Below are 9,788 nucleotides of genomic sequence, written 5' to 3' on the forward strand. Positions count from 1 at the left end.
GGCTCACTGCAACCTCTGCCTCCCGGGTTCAAGCAATTCTCCTGCCTCAGCCTCCCAAGTAGCTGGGATTATAGGCGCCCGCCACCCATGCCTGGCTAATTTTTGTATTTTTTTTTTTTAGTAGAGATGGGGGGTTTCACCATGTTGGTCAGTCTGGTCTCGAACTCCTGACCTTGTGATCCACCCACCTCGGCCTCCCAAAGTGCTGGGATTACAGACGTGAGCCACCGCGCCTGTCCAAGTAAGATATTCTGATAGTCTTTTCTGAAGATAAAGGCTATCCTCAAGTGCACCTAAACAGTGAGAGTAAGAACATTAGATATGTGATGATGTAATTGAAGGGTGGTGTTCCTATTGTCATTTCTCTAGCAGAGGCTCTGCCTGCAGGCTGGCTCCCCCGACACTGGCATCTAGCTAAGCTTCTGTTGGCCATTCTACCTACCATTTTTCCTCTTGCCTAATCTCAAAGCTGTATTCTCAATTTCCTTTTCTAAGACTGCTCTTCAATCTTGCTGTCTACTAAGAAATGTTCTAGGTCAGCTGTTCTCAAACTTTATCCAGCATGAGGATTACCTAGAGGATTTGTTAAAACACAGATGCTGGGCCCCTCCTGCGAGTTTTTAATTCTGTAGGTGGAAGGTGGAGCCCAAGATTTTGCAGTTTTAAGCACTTTCCAGATAATGCTGATGTTGTTTATCTTTAGGTCCTCAGTATTTTATTCATTAATTTTGTCAAAAAATATTTACTGACCACACATTATATGCCAGATGTCCATTTTGCACAGCATTCTCTTTCTCTAGAGAAGTCTTTTCCTAGAAGCTACCAATGACAAATTCAAGTGCTTAAGGATTTGGGAATAGTTTGGGAATCTGGGTCAGGTGACAACCCACCTATACCTATCACTCCTGCCCAGTCCCAGTCCCAGTCCCATCTTTAAGAAGAACTTAAAACAGTTCTTCTTCCACTAGTTTGATTAGCAAACGTTTATTCAGGACAGTAGTAAAGAAAGCCTCATACTAATCTAGGCTCAATTATTCCAAAACTCTTAATTAGTGAATGGAATGATGATTAATGGCCTTTTTTTTCTTGCCCTCCAAAATAGCAATTTGGAGTTATAGAGGCCATTGATTAAGACTCAGTAAACTCAGTAAAGATCTTGGTTAGATCTTGTTTTTTTTTTTTTTTTAGGCTATAAAAGTCATTTTTGTAACAATTTGCTATTTGATGATATTTTTATCATATATTAATTTTCTTTAAGTTTTAGTTATGTTAGAGAATTTCCTTATTCTTTGGTGATACATGTTAAAATATTTAGAGATTATGTGTCAAAAATATCTAAAATTTACTTTATTTATTTATTTATTTTTGAGACAGAATTTCGCTCTTCCACCCAGGCTGGAGTGCAGTGGTATCATCTCGGCTCACTGCAACCTCCACCTTCCGGTTTCAAGTGATTCTCTTGCCTCAGCCTCCCGAGGAGCTGGGATTACAGGCGCCTGCCACCACGCCCGGCTTATTTTTGTATTTTTGGTAGAGACCGGATTTCACCATGTTGGCCAGGCAAGTCTCAAACTCCTGACTTTGCAATCCGCCTGCTCGGCCTCCTGACGTGCTGGGATTATCGAACCCGAAGAAAATTTACTTTAAATGTTTAATGTAGGCCAGGCGCAGTGGCTTATGCCTGTAATCCCAGCACTTCGGGAGGCCAAGGCAGGAGGATTGCCTGAGCTCAGAAGTTCGAGACAAGCCTGGGCAACGTGGCAAAACCCTGTCTCTATTACAAATACAAACATTAGCCGAACATGGTGACCTGCGCCTGTAGTTCCAGCTACTTGGGAGGCTGAGGCTGGAGAGTCACTTCAACCGGGAAGGCGGAGCATTGCAGTGACCTGAGATTGCGCCACTGCACCACTTCAGCCTGGGCAACAGAGCAAGACTTTGTCTTAGAAACAACAACAACAAACCAAAACAAAACAAAAAAACTTTTATATATACATATGCATGTGTGTATATATATAAATAAAATGAGGAGTGACAAAATGTTGACATTTGTTGAATCCAAGTAGAAAGCATGTAGCTATCCATTGCCTTATTTTTTCCAGCTTTTCTGTATGTTTGAAAATTTTCATGATACAAAATCGAGGGAAAAGCAGGTTTAGAAGATTTGTAATGATTTCATTAAATATTCATTTTCAGTACCAACAAGATTTTCACCATATGGTAAAATGTTGTTCTACTTGACCACATAATGTAATAGAGTTCAGAGAGCTCCACAAATCTTTGAAGCAATCTTTGAAAGATCACAAAAAAATCATAAGGGTGAAATACACTGCAACATTAAATGGAACTGGGACTGCTTCTACTTTTATTTATCTAGTAAACTAAAGTTTAATCTCAGTAATCCACTTTTGTCTGACAGTAAAATTTCAACAAACTGGCAGCTTGGGAAAAAAATTACTAACAAGTGTAAAAATAAGAACTTTACTCTTCTGAAAAAAGAATTGTTCTTATACCTAGTTTTGTAAAACCTGAGAAATTTTGTAAAATTTTCTAATTCCATTAGCAGATAAAATTCACAGTGACAGAATGTAAGATAATATACCTTTTAAAGGATAATGCTATGTATCTTTATTCCTTGTGAAGGAAGTTGCTGCTGTGACTATGGGTTACAGATTCTTTCAGATTTGTTCTTTTTTCTTTTTTCTTTTTTTCCATCTAAAATGTTCAAACAGTAGAGACTGTGGGTCTGTTCTTTTTCAACGATCCTTCTTATCACATTCATTAGTGTGCTTCACTGTGATTGAGTTATGACTTCTCTTTGCCGGGTGTGGAGCCATTTATTTTAGTTAGTTTCCTTAAGCTCCTTCTGGGCTAGTTATTTTCCTCATCACGTCTTTCACTGCCTTTGCCAGGGCCTGTTACAGTGTGCTGGATGGCAGCAGTTCTAGCGCAGATGTACTCATTGCCTGGAAGCACGGATAATGAGCTCTGCTCCTTTCATGCTCAGTAGAGCTCGAGCAACACGTGGAGACCTCCGTGCCAAATGCGAGAAGGCTTTCTCTAGAAATCTGTGCAGACACCTCTACCACAGAAGCTGAAGAATGATTGTTAGAAGATTGTAAGGCACTCAAGTATTCAAAACAATATTTGTTAGGTATCATCTATGGGCTGATAGCGTGCAAAGTGCACGAGATACAAAGAAATAAGATTTAATATAAAAGCTTAGAGTCTAGATGCAAAAAATGTAAATGTGGAAAAAGCTATATAAAAATAGGCCGGGTATGATGGCTCACACCTGTAATCCCAGCACTTTGGGAGGCTGAGGTGGGTGGATCACGAGGTCAGGAGTTGCAGACCAGCCCGGCCAACATAGTGAAACCCCATCTCTACTAAAAATACAGAAAATTAGCCAGGCGTATTGGCGGGCGCCTGTAATCTCAGCTACTCGGGAGGCTGAGGCAGGAGAATCCCTTGAACCTGGGAGGCAGAGGCTGTAGTGAGCAGAGATTGCGCCATTGCACTCCAGCCATGGCAACAACAACAACAAAAAAGGTATATATATATATACATGTATGTGTGTGTGTATATATGTGTGTGTATGTATATATATACACATACATACATATATATTGCGTATCATATGTCCCAACGTATTCATTGTGGTATGGTCTTGGAGTCGGGGACTTCACTGTTTATCCTGGGGCAAGCTATCTGGGTATTTTTGTTGGCTTGTGTTTCTTGGTTTTTGTTTTTGCATTTTGGGGCTTCAACAATCTCATCCTCATTATAAAATTCCTACCTCCAGGGTTAGTGTGAGGATTTGTAGGCCTCGTGGGACCACGGACAGTGTGGTTGCTCAGTAAACATTTGCTTCCTTTCTGTGTGGTCAGTGGCTGCTTTGAAATCCAGAGGAGGCCACACCCATCAGGGTTTCAGTGAGAGGTAAGAGAGGAACAGCACTTCCTCTTCTAATGCAGCTACAAGCCTCTAAGCACAAGGCGGTAGAGTGTCAACAACACTCTAGCTGTAACTGATTGTCATTATCGGTTGGAGGAGATTTCTTGTTCTAATTTTGAGTCATAGAGGTATAGAAATGTCTCACGTCTAGAGCTAAAAATAATCCAAGTGAAACAATGGATTTCATTATTAGCATAGGACAGTGTCTGGCACACGGTAAGGATTTAATAAATGATAGTTATTATCGTTATCACTATCATCCTTAATTTTATAGTTGGGAAAGGTGTAAAACCTAAAAGTAAATTATCCTAAGTCACACAGTTCATAAATGGTCTTTGGGTGACCATTTGATTAATATTGCTGCTATAATTTATTAGATTGAATATTTGATTAGGGTAGGATTGAGGTAAATTTACTCAAAATTACTCTTCTTGTATTTCCAGCATCTACAGCAGCACAGAAATATAACAGATATTTATGAATATTTGTTGAGTGTGTGTTTGTGTGTGTGTGTACGTGTGTTTAGCATGGCCTTTTTACCAAGGTAGACCTGGATGGAAATCCCAACTCAAGTACCTTCTAGCTATTATACATAAATGTAGGCAAGTTAATCACTTTCAGTTATAACTTTCTCACCTGTTAAAAATGGGGCTAATCAGGCCGGGCACGGTGGCACATGCCTGTAATGCCAGCACTTTGGGAGGCCGAGGTGGTCGGATCACCTGAGATCAGGAGTTCGAGACCAGCCTGGCCAACACTGCAAAACCCTGTCTCTACTAAAAATACAAAAATTAGCCGGGCGTGGTGGCACGTGCCTGTAATCCCAGCTACTGGGGAGGCTGAGGCAGAAGAATCACTTGAACCTGGGAGGCGGAGGTTGCAGTGAGCCGAGATGGCACCATTGCACTCCAGCCTAGGGAACAAGAGCGAAACTCCATCTCAAAATAAATAAAAAATTAAAAGTGGGGCTAATCAGACTTAATACCTATTCACATGCTCGTGGATAAGCTTAGATGGAGCAATACATGCAAAAACTGTCATGCCCAGTGTTGGTGGAGGGTGCTCCTGTTCATTTTGTCTCCTTTTCCTGTGCTCTTTATGAAGTTTTCTGTCAGAGTTAGCAAACATCATGGTTTGCCACAAGAGGGCAATACTAAATTGAAATCAAAATCTGCGCTAAAAAAAAGTCTTTTGCTAAATTAAATCATTACCTCTCTCCCTGTCTCCTCCTCTCCTTTTTCTTTCTCCCCACCCCTCATAAACGTAGTTAGTTGTTGAGTGTTTCTTGCTTAGATTTCTGTTCTTTTCCTTCATCCTGTTCATCTGAAATCTGTCATCATAATAAAACCTAGATTTGGCAGGGACTTTAGAAGTTATACTGTGTGGTGGCTCACACCTGTAATCCTAGCACTCTGGGAGGCTGAGGCAGGAGGATTGCTTGAGCTTAGGACTTCAAGATCAGCCTGGGCAACATAGTCAGACAACATCTCTTAAAAAAAAAAAAAGTCATATTGTCACATAGAACAAATTCCACTCTCTGCAGCTATTCTTTCCTTCTAGTTGACCTTGACTTCTGCTTCTGTCTCTCTTCTGTTAAGCTGACCCAACAGGCCTGAGTGTTTGTGCTGCACTTTTCTTTCTGAGAAAGTGCCTCTTAATTATTCTAACTTTACCTCAAAGTCAGCATAGGAGACTAAACCTAAACCTATGTATATTTCTTCTAAAAAAAAAAAAATAATGCTTCTGAGTTGTATAGGCTTAAATCTCAGAGTCATGTTGGATTCTTACCTTATCCACAAAAATCACACTATATTTCCTTCCTTTATTTAATCTGCTTACTGCCCATCTGTTGCTCAATCTCATGTGTACTTACCCCGTCTAAATTCTCTTTTCTCGTCTCTCAATCATTTGACTTTTTGGTCTTCCAATCATTGCTCTTTAGTCCATCTATTGGATAATGAACTCTTGAAATCCATAGATTCATACAATGTGGGCTATGTTCTGTACTCTTCCTGTGAGACTCCCATTTCCTACCCCTGGACAAAGCAAAGTTTCTTTTTCAACTCGGACTACATTTAGCATTTGTCTATGCTTTATGACAACCACGGAGAGGAAGCAGGGAGAGCTGTATGGATTTGAGAGGGGCTCTACAATTTGTGAGAGCATTTTTTTTAACTGGAAAAGACAACGTTACTAAGTCACATAGGCTACTGTCACTAATGATTGTACATTTGCCCATCAGAAATACAATGTCATACACCAACAAATTTTATGAGAAATAGTGATGTTAAGAGCATTGTGTGTGACAATAATAATACTTTTAATAAGGCAGAATAAAAAGATCTTGCTATCTAAGGGCTTAATCTGAACTTCCTTTCTTGGCTGGCAGAAGAGTATTTTAGAAATTAAGTCAAAAATTAGGTAGGTTCAAATGCTTGTTTCTTTTTGTTTATGTGTTTTGGGTGTTTTTAAAATTTTTATTTGTTTGAGATGACAGATACTTGTTCCGTTGCCCAGGCTGGAGTGCAGTGGTACAATCTTGGCTCACTGCAACCTCCGCCTCCTGGCTTCAAACGATTCTCATGCCTCAGCCTCCCTAGTAGCTGCTGGGATTACAGGTGCACGCCACCACACCCAGCTAATTTTTCTATTTTTAGTAGAGATGGGGTTTTACCATGTTGGCCAGGCTGGTCTCGGACTCCAGGTGATATGCCCACCTGGGCCTCCCAAAGTGCTGAGATTACAGGCTGAGCCACCGGGCCTGGCCCCTCATATGGGTTTTAAATGTATATCTAATTCTTATTTCTTCTTTGCTTCTCTTTTTGATGACTGAATCATCTAAGTGAAATAAGACAGACACATAGTGCAAATATTGTATAATTTCATTTATATGAGATACCTACATTGTCAAATTCATAGAGACAGAAAGTAGAATGGTTACCAGGAGCTGGGAGGAGGGGAAACCAAGAAGAAACACTTGGTTTCTATTTAGTCATCTCTTACCAGGCTTGAGCTTAACCTCAGATTATCTGAGTCTGGGTGGTCTAAATCTACATAATTAATTGAAAAGTAATAATAGCTTGACAGTAACACTTACTGAGTACATAGGAAGTGCCAGGCTTAAATGTCAGACATGAGTTACGTCAAGAAAAAGTTTTAGGCAGATTTACAAATGCCATATTAATTTACTATCCTCTACTATCTATTTACTCTCAAAAACAAGTAAACAAAGCCCACACATCCTATTCCAGAATCAGGAAAACAAACAGAGACATTTCTCTGTGCCAAAGAGCTTGTCAGCCAATAATATTTGCAAAGCTTACCATGCAGCTTACAGTGTCATGTGTTATGAAGTGGAGAATTCTGGACAGGCTATATTTCAATCCATTACATTTGTTTATGAAAACAAGCTTGCAGGTATTGCTGATCTTTTATATAGAAAGTCTATTCTCTTGGAAAGAATCTGGTTCAGTTAATTATGATGGAGAGAATAATGCATGGAAACAACAGTTTAAAACTGACAGTAAATCCACCTCAAAGCAAAAGCATTTCTGGTTTTTCTCAAGTAGTTGTGTTAATGTGGCATAAGAGAAAGCCTGACTAGCAGGTATAATTAAAGTATGAATCACAGGAATAAGGCATGAGTAACTATGAAAACACCTACAAGAAATAAGCCCATTATAACATGATAAACTTTAGGGACTCATGAGTGAAGGGTAGGGGAAAAAATCCTAATTCCATGTAAATGCAATGATGGGCCTGAGTGGAAACATATCGATAAACAATAGCATCAATGTATTATTAGCACAGTATCTGTGTGAGGCTGTGGAACATAGCATCTTCTGCCTTATGTTATATGGGTACTTATTCCCTACGTTTCCTTTTTCTGAGAACTGCTTGAGGTCATGGATAATGCTTCTTCTATCTTTTTATGGAAATCACTTCCCTACCCAGACCTTAGTCATGTAGACAGTAGACATAAAACATATCATTACATACATGAATGGGCAAATGATAACCCATATCGTAGAATCTACAACACATCTGCCCTGGCATGTAAGACTTTTAAAGAAAACTAAATATTGACATCCAATATATTAAATACAACTTATGAAACACCATTGATGCATTTTTAAAGACTTAATCACAGTACGATGATTTAATGAAAAACAGGAAGAGAACGTTATATTTTATCATTTCATATCTCAGCAGTTTGGCACTGGATTCAGTTGTTAGGAACAGCAACATGGCAAAAGTTGAAAGGAACTATTTGGCATGGGTGTTTTTTTGTCTTTCAGGCAGAGTAATAAGTAAATATAAAATCACCTCAGGTGAAACACAGTCCACTGCTGTTTATGTCACGTCATTTCATTAACTGACAAACAGAATTACTGCCTCTCCCTTCCCCAACCCTGCAAAAGAAAAAAAAAAAAAATTGAAGAGTATTTAGCTGACAAAAATTCAACACTTGGAGTTAAAATGGCTCTAATGGTGACTGGCCATTTTGCCAATAGGTTGAGGGCCAAAGATGTACATATGGATGGAAGGTGTTTTGAGATGGAGTCATTCTGTCTCCCAGGCTGGAGTGCAGCGGAGCAATCTGGGCTCACAGCAATCTCCGCCTCCCAGATTCAAGTCACTCTACCGCCTCCAAGTGACTCTCCCGCCTCAGCCTCCCGAGTAGCTGGGACTACAGGTGTGCGCGCCACCAGCCCCAGCTAATTTTTGTATTTTTGGTAGAAACTGGGTTTCATCGTGTTGGCCAGGATGGTGTCCCACTCCTGACTTCAAGTGATTCCCTGCCTCAGCCTCCCAGAATGCTGGTATTACAGGCATAAGTCACTGCGCCTGGCCCATACTGTTTACATGATCTTATCCTGTTTGAGGTTTACATGTTATTTTTAATGTTCATGTACATTTAAAAAATTGAAACCAAAAATCTTGACTGGCTCTGAAACTTAATTGGGAAAAATGTAAAGCACTTTAGTGGAATTTTTCCCATGATCTGTAGAATAGTTTTTAAACAGATGGTTCATATGGACAAAGCAATGAAAATGTAGAAATTAAAAGCAGATCCTTAAGAACAATATCTGAGTTCTCAGAAATCCTATAGATGATGTCAGGACGAGATGCAAAGCAGTCGTTTCTTTTGCTGTCAAGGTTTTAAGGGAACAGAAATTTATTAGGTGAACCTCCACCGGAGAGAGGATAATGCCAGTGGGTAGGAGTTAACTATTCATTTCAAACTCCAGTCCACTTCAACAATTTGAAAACTCCCCGCTCCTAGGACAATTCCATCTAGGTGCCAATAGGAGATACTGCTATTGTGATGCAAATAGGTATTCTTCTAGCAGTAGGAGCACGTAAGTAGAGTGAGGATGACTTGAAAAATCATCCCACCTTCCCAGCTATGGAGTGGGGGCGGGGGGAAGAAACACTACCAGGCTGGATCAAGGAAACTGAGGGGTGGGAGAGCGACGGGACAACTTCTCAACGTTGAATTCAAATGCATTCAGTGTGACAGTGTGAAGTAAAATCTAAATGAACTTTAGACAGTAGTATGTTCCATCTACGCTTCAAAATACTCAAACTTTAGGGAAATTTAACGTTGGTTTTTCTCCCAGAGAATTTTAGGGAGTAGGTGGAGGGGACGACTGTTAGGGGAGGTATATTGGGATTCAGATCCTTTTGTGGAGCGGGGGACCCCGAAGTGTCACCAAGGGCTAGCCGAAACCAGGGGCCCAAGAGGGGACAGGGTTAACACCCCAGCCAAGGCCGGAGCGCAAGCGCGCGGCTGTAGCGCAGGGAGCCCTGGAGCCAAGTGCGGGAGG

Source organism: Colobus angolensis, unplaced genomic scaffold (assembly GCF_000951035.1).
Source record: "Colobus angolensis palliatus isolate OR3802 unplaced genomic scaffold, Cang.pa_1.0 Scaffold7, whole genome shotgun sequence".
In the NCBI taxonomy this organism is placed as follows: domain Eukaryota; kingdom Metazoa; phylum Chordata; class Mammalia; order Primates; family Cercopithecidae; genus Colobus; species Colobus angolensis.